Consider the following 14937-nt stretch of genomic DNA (forward strand, 5'->3'; position numbering starts at 1 on the left):
ATCCACCCGCCTCGGCCTCCCAAAGTGCTGGGATTACAGGCTTGAGCCACCGGGCCCCGCCGTTCCTACTTTTATTAATAAAGATGTGTTTGAGCCCAGTTATAATGACATAAAAATCACAGTTCAAACCGCAGTTACTGTTGCACCAACTAGAATATATATAACATATATTCCAAATATATGACATATAAAATATAATATATTTCATATATAGTATATATTCCATATATAATATAGATCATATATAGTCCATACATATATTATACTCCATACATAATATACATATTCCATATATTACATATAATATATATTTTCTTCCTCATATATATTATATTTAGGCAGGGTCTTGCTCTGTTGCCCAGGGCGGAGTGCAGTGACACAATAACTGGCAGCCTTAACCTCCCAGGCATAAGCAATCCTCTTACCTCAGCCTCCTGAGTAGCTGAGATTACTGGCATGCATCATCACACTTGGCTAATTTAAAAGTTTTTTCGTACAGACAATCTCACTATATTGCCCAGCCTGGTCTCAAACTCCTAGACTCAAGCAATCCTCTTGTCCCAGCTTTCCAGAATGCTTGGATTATAGGATTGAGCCATCACACCCAACAGAGGATATTTTTATGGCTGTTCTGCACAACAGCATCCTTGGACAGGTAGGAGTGTGTTCATTTATCATCTAGCTCATTAGGCTGCTGAAACAGGAGGAGTAATGTTCAAACATGATCAAAAGGAGTATGCATGTCACGCAGAGAAGCTGGGCTTGGAGCTATGTTTTAATTGAATGTGACAGAACATGGTCTTAATTTGTAAAAGAAGGAAGATTTTGAGTTATTTAAAAGATGCATCTGGGAAATTTTTCAACTTCGTACATGTTGGGATTATGAGTATGTTCTGTGCACAGGTCTAGGTGTGCATGAGCCCTTGAAAGTCAAGGATAAGCCAGGAACAGTGGCTTGAACCTGTAATCTCAACACTTTGGGAAGCCAAGGCTGATGGATAGCTTGAGTCTAGGAGTTTGCTTAAGTCATGGAGTTTGAGACCAGCCTGGGCAACATGCAGAAACTCCATCTCCATAAAATAAATAAATAATTTTTAAAAGTTAACATTACAAACGTAAATTTAAAAAAAAAGAAAAAGAACGTCAAAGGGTGGACTGCAGTTTGCATTTTATTGTTTTTGTCTGGCTAGCAGCCCAAATGCCTTTGGAGAAAGGTTACCCTCAACTCCAGCCATACAATACTGAAGAGGGTACCAATCAGATCACCTTGCACTTGTGGCCACAGAATTGGGCAAACATCCAGGCTGATAACAGTTTTTTGAGGTTTCTGTTTTTGTTTTTTTGTTATTATTGTTTTTTTGAGACACAGTCTCACTCAGTCACCCAGGCTGGAATGCAGTGGTGCCATCTTGGCTCTCTGCACCCTCTGCCTCCTGGGTTCAAGCGATTCTCTTGCCTCAGCCCTCAAGTTGCTGGGATTAAAAATGTCCACAACAATGACCAGCTAATTTTTGTATTTTTAGCAGAGATGGGATTTCACCATGTTGGCCAGGCTGGTCTCGAACTCCTAACCTCAGGTGATCCACCTGCCTCAGCCTCCCAAAGTACTGGGATTACAGGCATGAGCCACTGTGCCTGGCCTGATAATAGTTTCTTACTGGTAGAAACATTTTAAATGACAAGACTTAGAATACCTAATGAAAATGCCTTATGAATGAAAGAAACATAACTGGCATTTATAAAATACTCTTCGCAACAAAAACAGAACACATGTTGTCTTTTTCAAGTGCTTGTAGTACATATGCCAGGGTAGTTCACATTCTAGGAAATAAAGCAAACCTCAGCAATTTTAAAAGCATTGCAATCTAATAGAGTATGTTTTCTCAACACAAAGGAATTAAAAACTAAAAACCAATAACAAAAAGATGTCTGGATTATCCTGAAATATTTGGAAATTGATACCCTTCAAATAACCCATAAGTCAAAGTCACAAGGGCAATTAAAAATATTTTGCATTGAATTAAAATGCACAAACAACTTATTAAAAGTTGTAGGATACAATTAAAGCAGTGCTTACAGGAAAACTGATAGCATTAAAGATATATCCTAAAAAGCTATCAAATCGATGACCTAAGATACCACCTTAAGAAACTCGAAAAAGAAGAGTAGACTAGGCATGGTGGCTCACGCCTGTAATCCCAGCACTTTAGGAGGCCGAGGTGGGCAGATCACGAGGTCACACCAGGCTGGACAATGTAGTAAAACCCTGTCTCTACTAAAAATACAAAAATCAGCCAGGCATGGTGGTGTGCACCTGTAGTCCCAGCCACTCGGGAGGCTGAGGCAGGAGAATCGCTTGAACCTGGGAGGCAGAGGTTGCGGTGAGCTGAGATTGTGCCACTGCACTCCAGCCTGGAAAACAGAGCAAGACTCCGCCTGAAAGAAAGAAAGAGAGAGAGAGAGAGAGAGAACAGAGAAAGAGAGAAAAAGAAAAGAAAGAGGAAAGGGAAGAGTAAACTAAACCCAAAGCAAGTAGAAATAAACAAATAACAAAGATAAAAGCAGAAACTCATGAAATTGAAGATAAAAATCATAAAGAAAATCAAACATAAAACTGGTTTCCTAGAAAGAGGAGCAAAATTTATAAGTCCCTAGCCTAACTGATCAAGAAAAAAGAGAAAACAGGTTACTAATGTCAAATATGAAAAATATTACATTATAGATCTTAGACATTAAAAGGATAAAGGAATATTTGAAACAATACTATACCTATAAATTTGATAAATTATATAAAATGGGCACATTCCTTGGAAAACACAAACTCCCTAAGCTCACTAAAGAGAAAAAAAATTCCTGTATCTATCAAAGAAATTGAATTTGTCATTTAAAACATTTCAACAAAAATACTCCAGGCCTGTTGGCTTCAGTGGTTAATTCCACCAAACATTTAGGAAATAAACAATACAATTTCCCACAGATTCTTCCAGAAAATTGAAAGAAGAAATCTTTCCTAACTCATTTTATGAGGTCATTACACCAATACCCAAACCAGAAATAAACACTACAAGAAAGAAAATCCTCTAACTTAGATCTTGTGGGGGACGGGGGGAAGAAAGAAAGAAAGAGAGAGAGAGAAAGAAAAAGAAAGGAAGGAAGGAAGGAAGAAAGAAAGAAAGAAAATTCTTTAGACCATCATCCCTCATAAACATAGATAACAAAAATCCTCAACAAAATATTGGCAAACTGTGTTCAGCAATATATAAAAAGAATAATGCGGCCGGGCGCGGTGGCTCAAGCCTGTAATCCCAGCACTTTGGGAGGCCGAGGCGGGTGGATCACGAGGTCGAGAGATCGAGACCCTCCTGGTCAACATGGTGAAACCCCGTCTCTATCAAAAATACAAAAAACTAGCTGGGCGTGGTGGCGCATGTCTGTCATCCCAGCTACTTAGGAGGCTGAGGCAGGAGAATTGCCTGAACCCAGGAGGCGGAGGTTGCGGTGAGCCGAGATTGTGCCATTGCACTCCAGCCTGGGTAACAAGAGCGAAACTCTGTCTCAAAAAAAAAAAAAAAAAAAAAAAAAAAGAATAATGCATTATGACAAAGTTGGGGAGTTATCCCAGAAATGCAAAATTGGTTCAACATTTAAGAATCAATGAGTGTAATTCAATTTACTGAAGAAGAAAGACTATATGATAGTTTTTTCAATATAATAATAAAAAAAGATATTTGAACAAAATTCAACATTGATTCATTATAAAAACTCCAAAACTAGGAGCAGAAGGGAACTTCACAATCCTGCTCAAAACCTACAACTGATGACATACTGCACGATTAAAGACTGAAAACTTTCTCCTAATGCAAGGACGTTCACTCTCACCATTGTATTTAACACCATACTGAAGGCCCTAGCCAGTGGAATAAATCAAGAACAAGAAAAAAAAAAGTAATATAGATTCATGATAAAGAAATAAAACTCTTGATTCAAAGGTGACATGATTATCAATGTAGAAAATACAAAAAAAATCTATTTTAAAATCTCTCAGAACTAGTAAATGCATTTAGCGAGGTAACAGTATGCAAGGTCAATTCAGTTAATTAAATGTCTATAGACTAGCAATGAATAATTACAAAATAAAAAAGTTTTAAGTACCATTTACAAGAATACTGAAAATAATTAAATACGTAGGCTAAAATCTGACAAAATATGTGCAAGATCAGCATACAGAAAAGGACCAAACACTGATGAAAGAAATAAAAGAGGATCTAAATAAATGAGAGATATTTCATATTTTTGAATTGGAAGATTCAATATTATTAAGACATACATTTCATCAAAATAACCTGTAAGTTCAGTGCAATCCCAAACAAAATCCTGGAATTCTGTAGAAGTAAACAACCTGATTTTAAAATTAGTGTGTAAAGGCAAAGGAATTAGAAGTGCCAAAAGAACAGAACAAAGTCGGAGGACTCCAACTACCTGATTTCAAGAGTCACTTAAAAGCCACAATAATCAATGTAGTTTGTTATCGCTGAAAGGATGATCGCATAGGACACAGGATGCACAGATTAATGTAGTAGAGTGGCATCCAAAGAAAGATCCACACCTATATGGTCAGGTGACAGAGTGAGACTCTGTCTGGAAGAAAAAAAAACAGTAAATATGCACCTAAAAAGATACTCCATGCTCCATGGTTCAGTCTCGTTACTCTGTGCAAAAAAAAAAGAAAAAAAGAAAAAGAAAAAGAAAAAAGAGATGCTCAATGACATTAGTCATTAGGGAAATGCAAATTAAAGCTACAACGTGATATAGCTATTACCAAGACAAAACTAAAAAACAAAAACAAATTGAGAAAAAAACTGACGATATCAAAGGTGACAAGGATGTAGGGCAGCTGGAACACTCATATGTTCCTGGTGGGGATGCACAAAGATGCATCCACTTTAAAAAGCAATCTGGGGCCAGTGCAGTGGCTCTCACTCCTGTAATCCTCGCACTCTGGTGGGGGTGAGGTGGGAGAATCACTTGAGCCCAGGAGTTGAAGATTAGTCTGGACAACATAATGCAACATAGTGAGACCCTGTCTCTATTTTTTAAAAATTAAAAATAAACAAACATTTTGGCAGTTCCTATAAATCTAAACATGTATTTTCCATATGACTCAAAACACCCAATTCTAGATATTTAAGAGGAATGAAATTCAATTCAAGAGGAATGAAAGCTTATGTTCACACATCCGTGTTTATGGTAGGTTTATTCATAATTACAGAAAACGAGAAACAACCTAAATGTCCTTCAACTGGTGAATGAATAAAAACTATGATACATCCATATGGTGGAATTACACTCAACAATAACTAGAAATGAACTTCTGATATACTCAACATGATTGAATCTCAAATGAATTATGCTGAGTGAATGAAGCCAGACTACAAATCCTATATTCCATAAAATTTCATTCATAGGAGTAGAAAAGGCAGAATTACGGGGACAGAGACAGGATCAATGTTTCCCAAAACCTGGGGGACAGGGAAATCGTTAACTGCAGAGCAGCATGAAGGAATGCTTTTGGGTGATGGAAATGTTCTATGTCACCATTGTGCTTAACGCTACTCCATTCATTTGTCAAAACTCATAGAAAACATATCCTTAAAAAGTTGACTTTTACAGTATATAAATTATAACTCAATTTTTAAAAATAAAATGAAGCTGAGAGCAACCAAATCGTTGATGAGTGTAACATGCCTTTATAGAATTATTCCAGTTAATAAATGAAGAAGAAAGCATACAATTAGCACATAATCTTTTGTAAAAAACCATATTCTAGTTATCTACTGCTGTGTAGCAAACCACCCCTCTCCCAAAACTGAATGGCTCAAAGTAATAACTGTTTTATTCTGTTTCACAAGTTTGTGGATCCTGAATTAGGGCAAAGCTCAGATGGGCAATTCTTCTGCCCTGCTGGACACTGACTAAGGTCACTCAGTGGTATCTGACTGACAGTTGGTCTGGTCTGGGGAGTACAAGAGGCTTTGCTCATATACCTGGCATCTTAGCTGGGACAGGCGGATGGCTAGGCTCAAACGACCTCTTTGCCTCTTCACATAATATTAGGTCTTTCTACCTTTTCAGTCTCACTGGCATAGTGTCTTACCTGATGGCCTGGGGCCCCAGGTGACTGTTCCAGAACAGGAAGAAGAAATCACAGGTAAGTCAAAGCCTGGGCCCAGAAACTGACCCAGCATTGCTTCTACCACATTCTACTGGTCAAAGCAGACTGAGAGTCTGCCCAAACTCAGGGAGGAGGACAGAGTCCTCACCTTCAGATGGGAAGAGAGTCAGATTGAGAGTGACCATCTTGAATCTGCCAGAAACCCCTAATGAATTAATAGATCTCAACAATCATTATCAATGGCTGCTCACAACAAAAAAAGGAGAAAAGAGTGAAAATTCAGTGTTATGGGGCCGGGCATGGTGGCTCACACCTGTAATCCCAAAACCTTGGAAGGCCGGGGCGGGCAGGTCAGTTGCACTCAGGAGTTCAAGACCAGCCTAGGCAACATGACAAAACCTCGTCTCTACTAAAAATACAAAAATTAGCTGGGTGTGGTGGTGTATGCCTGTAATTCCAGCTACTCAGGAGATGGAGGCAGGAGAATTGCTTGAACCTGGGAGGCAGAGGTTGCAGTGAGCCGAGATCATGCCTCTGCACTTCAGCCTGGGCAACAGAGCAAGATTCTGTCTCTGAATAAATAAATAAATAACTACATGTTATATAACTCGTACTGAAACCACACAACACTCCATAGGAAATAGTTCAGCCTTAAAAAATTAAATCTATTAGCCAAGCATAGTGGTATACGCCTTTATTCCCAGCTACTCAGTGGGAGGTTGAGGTAGGAAGGTCAGTTGAGCCTGGAAGATGAAGGTTATGGTAAGCTATGACAGCACCACTGCACTCCAGCCTGGGCGACAGAATGACACCCTATCTAAAAAGAAACAAAAAATCTGAATCTGACCGAGTTTCTAGATCAACATACCGATTTCACAGAAATACAAGGGACAAAGGAATACGTTAAAACACACTAAGGGAGCTCACAGAGACACATTCGCATGCATGTTTGTATGCACGTACGTGTATGTCTATACATGATTTTATATACAGTCATGTGGTGCTTAACGACAGGGATGCATACTGAGAAATGTGTCGTCAGGCAATTTCATCATCGAGCAAGCATCCTAGAGTGTATTTACACAAGCCTGGATGCTACAACTGTACATACCTAGGCTGCAAATCTGTAACGCATGGTACTGTGATGAACACAGTAGGCACAATCGTAAGTATTTGTGTGTCTAAACATAGAAAAGATACAGTAAATATACAGTATAAATGATTATGAGAAATAGTACACGTGTGGAGGGCACTTCCCACGAATGGAGTTTGCAGGACTGGAAGCGGCTCTGGGGAAGGCCTAGGACCTCACTGTAAACTACCGTAGACTTTCTAAACACTGCGCACAGAGGCTACACTCAACTTTAGAAAATTTCTTTCTTCAATAATAGACTAACCTTAGCATACTGTAATTGTTTTGCTTTACAAACTTTAAAATTCTTTTTAACTTTTTTGTTTTTTGAGACAGTGTCTTACTCTGTCATCCAGGCTAAAGTGCAGTGGTGTGATCTAGGCTCACTACAACCTCTGCCACCCAGGTTCAAATGATTCTCCTGCCTCAGCCTTCCAAGTAGATGGGATTACAGGTGCCTGCCGCCACATCTAGCTAATTTTTTGTACTTTTAGTAGAGATGGGGTTTCACCATGTTAACCAGGCTGGTCTTGAACTCCTGACCTCAGGTGGTCTGCCCACCTCAGCTTCCCAAAGTGCTGGGATTACAGGCGTGAGCCACCAAGCCTGGACTTTTAACTTTTTGATTCTTTTGTAATAACACTCAGCTTAAAATGCAAACACATTGTACAGCCATATAAAATATTTTCTTTCTTTATATCTTTATTCTGTAAGTGTTCTTCTCTTTTTACTTTTTTAACTTCTTAAACTTTTTTGTTAAAAACTAAGACACACTTAAAGTAAAAACGAAGACACAAACACACACATTATGAATATCACTGTTCCGCCTCCACGTCTTGTCTCCCTGGAAGGTCTTTAGGGTCCAAAACAGGCATGGAGCCGTCATCTCCTATGATAATAATACCTTCTTCTGGAATCTCTGTAGAAGAAACTGCCTGGGGCTGTTTTGCAGTTAACTTTTTTTTTTTTTATCAGTGGAAGTAGTAGACTCTAAAATAATGATAACAAGTATAATAGAGGCCAGCATGGTGGCTCATGCCTGTAATCCCAGCACTTTGGGAGACCAAGGTAGGTGGATTACCTGAGGTCAGAAGTTCAGGACCAGCCTGGGCAATATGGTGAAATCCTGTCTCTACTAAAAATACAAAAAAAAAAAAAAAAAAAAAAAAAAAAATTAGCCAGTCATGGTGGCGGGCACTTGTAATCTCAGCTACTGGGGAGGCTGAGGCAGGAGAATCACCTGAACCTGGGAAGTGCAGGTTGCAGTGAGCTAAGATGAAGCCATTGCACTCCAGCCTGGGCAACAAGAGTCAAACTGTGTCTCAAAATAAATAAACAAAACTTTTAAAACATATAGCATAGTAAATACATAAACCAACAACATTGCTCTTTATGAGCATGATTTAGTATTATATATTGTATGTGCTATCATTTTATATGAGTGGTGGTATAGTAAGTTTATGCCAGCGTCACCACAAACACATGAGGAATGCCTTGTGCTACAACTTTCTAACAGCCATGAGGTTATTAGGCAAGGGGAATTTTTTAGCTCCATTATAATCTTAAGGACTGTCATCTATGCAGTCCACCGATGACCCAAATGTCATGTAGCACGTGACTGTAGTATACATATATATTATGTAATCACTTGTGTGTGTTTAAGTTCAGATACTGAAAGAGCTGTGCCAATGAGCAGACCTAGTGATTGTATCTCAGATTCTAAATGCTATCTGCCCCAAAAACGAATCAGGGCTCCTACAGCATATACAATAAGTAAAATTTCATAATGATAATCAACAATGTTCCTGGTGTTATGATACCAGAGGGCTGGGTCAGGGAGCCTGGAACACTTTGTTGTACCAGAAAGTAAGGAAGTTCCAAAGAAGATGGAGGCATATTTAGATGACACAGAAACTAGCTTGAAAGTCTTCCCACTTGGGCTAATTTCAATATAAAAAATGGATAATTATAAAAATAATAATATGAGGCTGGGCATGGTGGTTCACGCCTGTAATCCAAGCACTTTGGGATGCCGAGGCGGGTGGATCACCTGAGGGCAGGAGTTCGAGACCAGCCTGGCCGACAAGGTGAAACCCTGTCTCTACTAAAAATACAAAAATTAGCTGGGCATGGTGGTGCGTGCCTGTAGTCCCAGCTACTCGGGAGGCTGAAGCAGGAGAATTGCTTGAACCTGGGAGGCCAAGGGTGCAGCAAGCTGAGATCACACCCCTGTACTCCAGGCTGGGCGACAGAGTGAGACTCTGCCTCAAAAATAACAACAACAACAACAACAATAATAATAATGACTCCTCACTAGTATAAACAGACAAGGGAAAAGGGAGGTCTTGCTGACAATAGAAAGCCAATGATGACATACAGAAGACACGGTGAAATTAGAAAATTATCTTTTGGCCCTCATAATAATTAATTGAGGAAAGACATACTGATGCACACTCAAACCAGTGAATGAGTCCAGGACAGAGGAGCACAGTGTGCAGGCAAACCCTCCCTTATGTAACAAATGTAAAAACTGTGTAAAACAACAACAAAGCCCTACTATTTAAAGACACTGGAAATGTCCAAAACCAGGCAGAAACTGGAGGAGAATTTAATATAAAACACAACTGGAAGTGGCAAAAATTGCACATTTGTAGCTTTCTGACCTGACCTTATTCCTCAACCTCCAAAGCTACTGTGAAAATCTGTGGTGAAACCACAGCCTTATCATTTCAAGGAATTATCAATCAGAGTTCAAGTGGAGAAAAATAGCCGGGATTTTTTTTTTTTTTTTTTTTTGAGACCAAGTCTTGCTCTGTCGCCCAGGCTGGAGTGCAGTGGTGCGATCTCAGCTCACTGCAACCTCTACCTTCCATGTTCAAGCATTTCTCCAGCCTCAGCCTCCTGAGTAGCTGGGACTACAGGTGCACACCACCATGCCCATCTAATTTAGTTATTTTTAGTAGATACGAGGTTTCACCATATTGGTCAGGCTGGTCTCGAACTCCTGACCGTAGGTGATCCACTTGCCTCAGCCTCCCAAATTACTGGAATTACAAGTATAAGTCACTGTGCCCAGCACGCAGCTGGGAATTTTAACAGCAAATACTGCCAGTGAAAGACTCACAGAAGAAGTAAGACAAATTATGAACGTAAACTCTGCCCAGTTCCCTGGCTGGAAAATAAGCCATGCAGGTACTGGGGAAACCTCAGAGTCCTGGTGAAAAAGGAGGCAGAGATCAAGGAGAAATCTTCTCTTGAAGAATAAGCTGTGCAGGAGGTGAGGTCTGGGAGTTTGCTTTCTGTTTCTTGTTCCTTCTGAGTCCATTCCCCAGCCATACACAGACTGAATGACCAACCACTGAAGTCTTCTCTTACAGGTGTACAATATCATAAGACAGACCCTAAAGCCCACAGAGCAGCTGGAAATTAGGCAGGAACCTGCACAAACCAGAAGCCACAGAAATGCTGAGCTTCATCCTGGCTAATCATCAAGTTAAGCAGGCACAAGGGAGACGCCCGGGGTCCAGGCTGAAACAGCAGCAGTGAGAAACTTGCAGGACAGGACAGAGGTGGCAGGTGCTAAACATTACGGGGGAAAAAACTTGGTAATTTGAATCCAGGTAAGTTAATTGCCTATTAGGACAACAAGACAATGAGCCTCAGAAAAACACAACAAAATCCAGAGTCCACACTGTATCATTTCCAATGTCCAATTTCCAACCCAAGATTATCAAACGTGCCCCCAAAACCTTCAAAACAAAGCAGAACAACAACCACGAAAAATACCCAGAAAACAAGACAGCCAATGAAACTGAATCTGATTGAATTCAGGTGTTGGATATAGCACAAAAAGACCTCCAAGAAGATAGAAAATGTTCAAGTAATTAAAGGAAAATATGGTATAAATCAATAGGCTGATAGGAAGTCACAATAGAGAAATAGAAGCTATGTCGGGGGGACATTCTAGGGCTCTGAAGCATAATAACTGAAATTAAAATCTGACTAGATGGGCTTAAACACATATTCGAGATGGCAGAAAAAAGATAAATGGAAATTACCCATCCAAAGGACATAAACGTTGAAGAAAAATGTGGGAAATGTAGCACTGATTAGATATTTGACAATATTAAGAAATTATTCTCGGCTGGGCATGGTGGCTCACACCTATAATCTCAGCACTTTGGGAGGCTGAGGTGGGAGGATAACTTGAGGTCAGGAGTTTAAGACCAGCCTGGCCAACATGATAAACCCCATCTCTACTAAAAATTGGCTGGGCTTGGTGGTGGGGTGCCTGTATTCCCAGCTACTTGGGAGGCTGAGGCACGAGAATTGCTTGAACCCAGGAGACAGAGGTTGCAGTGAACTGAGATAGTGCTACTGCATTCCAGCTTGGGTGACAGAGTGAGACTCCATCTCAAAAAACAAAAAGAAATGATTTTATTAGGTATTATAATATCATAGTTGACATCATATGCATCATGGTTAATATTACATATTATGTGTAATGTCTCATGTTGTGTGTTTTAAATACTTATTTGACTTATTTTAAGATGAAGAGGAGGCTGGGCATGGTGGCTCATGCTGTCATTCCAGCACTTTGAGAGGCCGAGGTGGGCAGATCACCTGAGGTTGGGAGTTCCAGACCAGCCTGACCAACATGGAAAAACCCCATTTCTACTAAAAATACAGAAAAGTAGTTGGGCGTGGTGGTGCATGCCTATAATCCCAGCTACTTGGGAGGCTAAAGCAGGAGAATTGCTTGAACCCAGGAGGCGGAGGTTGCAGTGAGCTGAGATCGCACCATTGTACTCCAGCCTGGGCAACTACAGCAAAACTCCATCTCAAAAAAAAAAAAAAAAAAAAAAAAAAAAAAAAAAAAAAAAAGATAAAAAGGTTTGATAGAAATTTGCCTCAAAATAATTACATAGGGAGGGTTAGTAAGTACTAAATCAAACGCAGATGGCATAGATTGGCTGAACTGATAATTACTGAAGCTTTATTATTGTTACTAATTTTCTATGTTTGAAATTTCCCACAATAAAATTAGCTAAAAAGTAAAAATGTCCAGAAGTAGACTTCAGGCAAGTTTGATACAGCAACTGAATGACATCATCAAGAACCTGCCCACCTCACTTCTCTCCTCTCCTCTCCTGCTCTGCTCCTCCCCTCCCTGTCGCTCTCCCCTCTTTTTCTGCAGTATTGATATCACCTTCTGGCTTCATATAATGTGCCCCCAGCAGGTCTAAAATCCCCTTTCAGTTTGGCAAAAGGTAGCACTGACCAGGTGCAGTGGCTCATGTCTGTAATCCCAGCACTTCAGGAGGCCGAGGTGGGTGAATCGCTTGAGCTCAGGAGTTCAAAAATAGCCTGAGCAACAAGGTAAGGCCCCATCTCTCCAAAAAAAAAAAAAAAAAAAAAGAAAAAAAGAAAAAAAAGAAAAAAAAATTAGCTGGATGTGGTGGTGCACACCTGTGAGCCCAGCTACTGGGGAGGCTGAGGCTGCAGTGAGCTGAGGTTACGCCACTGCACTCCAGCCTTGGTGACAGAGCAAGACCCTAACTGAAAAGAAAAAAAAAGGACTGTTTCAGTTTACCAAGGTAAAAACCCTATGTCATTCTTCCTTGGGGAAGAGAGTGCCCTGTTGGCTCTAAAAGAAGGAAAAAGAAACTTCCCTTTTCCAGGAGGTCTGAGCATAATTCTTCTGTCAGGCCCCGATGGGGCCGCACACCCATCCTGAACCAGTCGCTCCATTCCTGTTGTTGAAATACACTGATGGGGAAGAGTGATTTTCTTATGGAAATGAGAGGCTACAGAAGGAGGGGAAATGGATCCTGAACAGCAATCCACAAATAACCCTAAAAACTGCCCCCATGGCCAGATAGATCAGTCCAGAGTAGACATTTGACCCATCCTGCCACAGTCAAATTCCTTCCTTACCAAGATATTGAAGTTGGAGAATAGCCTTACCTTTGTGTTGTGGGCATGGGAGTATGTGGACTGCCTGAAGCCATCTTCCCTGGTGTGCAGGGAAAGCCTGCTGGCCATTAGAGAAGATGCCAACTAAGAGCAAGAAGCTGAAGTAATACACACAGGACGAGGCAGGTTCCTAATGTCTTGTTTGAGTTTCTGGACCTATTCATGCATGAAGCTGGGTCAGCCCACAGACTTCCCAGATATATTAGCGAATACTTGGTTTTCTACTTCTTATAGCTCAAAGAGCCTGAATGAATATATATACACTATGAAGTGTAAGCATGACTGTCAGGTCAGGTTCTTCCTCAAGCAGACTCTGAGATGATAATTCATGTGCAAATAATAGTTTACTCCCAGGAGAAGCTGATTAGTGAGGTGAGGTGTTATATCTTGCAAAATCCCACTTCATCGTGATCCTCTAGGTATCTCTAGAGCATAAATTACACTTCAGAGTTGGTCCCGCATTGAGGTTGGTTTTCATACTCCTTCGCCTGTCAGTCATTGGCTAAGAACTCTGCCCCAAGGACACATAAACTTTCCAGTGTCTCTGCTCTTGGGGAGTTCTTGGGAGATGGCATCAGTAACCCAATACAGACTGAAGACGATCCCAAGTGCAAGCCATTAGAAGCAGAGACCTCAGAAGCTGGGATATGCATGTGCTAGGCTGATCAAGGGTTCTAGGAGAATCTGGCTGGCGTCCATTACAGAAAGAAAAGGAAAGAGGCCAAGGACACTCAGGAATTGCTGGGGGCTCCATGTGAACAAATCTAAGAGGTAAAAATGCCAGGGGGACCCAGTCATCAGCGCCTCCCCCCGACCACCCCGCCTCACTTCTGTGTCTGACCTCCAGGAGAGCTGCTGGGTCCTTACAGTGAATGTCAGAGAAAAATCCCCTCATGCTCCTGGCAATGGGACAGGAAAAGGAACCATTTTGAAATATACCAGGGCATCCTGTTCTTTTTAACAAGGTCTGTCAACAGGAGAAACTATCCAGAGCCTAACCTGCTGGGCCTTTATCAGAACCTAACTGACCCGAGCAAAAATAAATAAATAAAAAACTCAAAATCTAGCTGGCTCCAGCCTTCCACATGCAGAATTCCCCAACTCCAGCCCACTCTGGCTGTTCTAACTCACCTCAGAGGAGACAGGGACTGAGAAGCACTTGTGACCTCACAGTCTGAGAACACAGGCTCACTGAGAGACTGAGGCCTCGTCATCGGCCCTACACCTCACCAACACGTGCCTAAAGGCCTATTTACAACAGTTCCGTTTATCTAGTACATCATGTCCAGTAACCAAGAAAAAATTACAAGATATACTAAAAGGCAAAAAACAAAAACAAAACAAAAACTCAGTTTGAAGACACAGAGCAAGCATTGAAACCAGACTCATATGTGGTAAGGATGTTGGATGATCAGACCAGAAATCTAAAAGAATCATGATTGAACTCCCAGCCTCAGGTGATCTGCCCCTCTGGACCTCCCAAAGTGCTGGGATTACAAATGTGAGCTATAAGTCTCACTTAAAAAAATACATTGCTTAAGATCCCACTCTAGCTGGGCATGGTGGTGCATGCCTATGGTCCCAGCTACTCGGGAGGCTTAGGCAGGAGAAGCGATTGAAGCTGGGAGGTGGAGGTTGCAGTGAGCCGAGATCATGC

This window comes from Saimiri boliviensis, chromosome 9 (assembly GCF_048565385.1).
Source record: "Saimiri boliviensis isolate mSaiBol1 chromosome 9, mSaiBol1.pri, whole genome shotgun sequence".
In the NCBI taxonomy this organism is placed as follows: Eukaryota; Metazoa; Chordata; class Mammalia; order Primates; family Cebidae; genus Saimiri; species Saimiri boliviensis.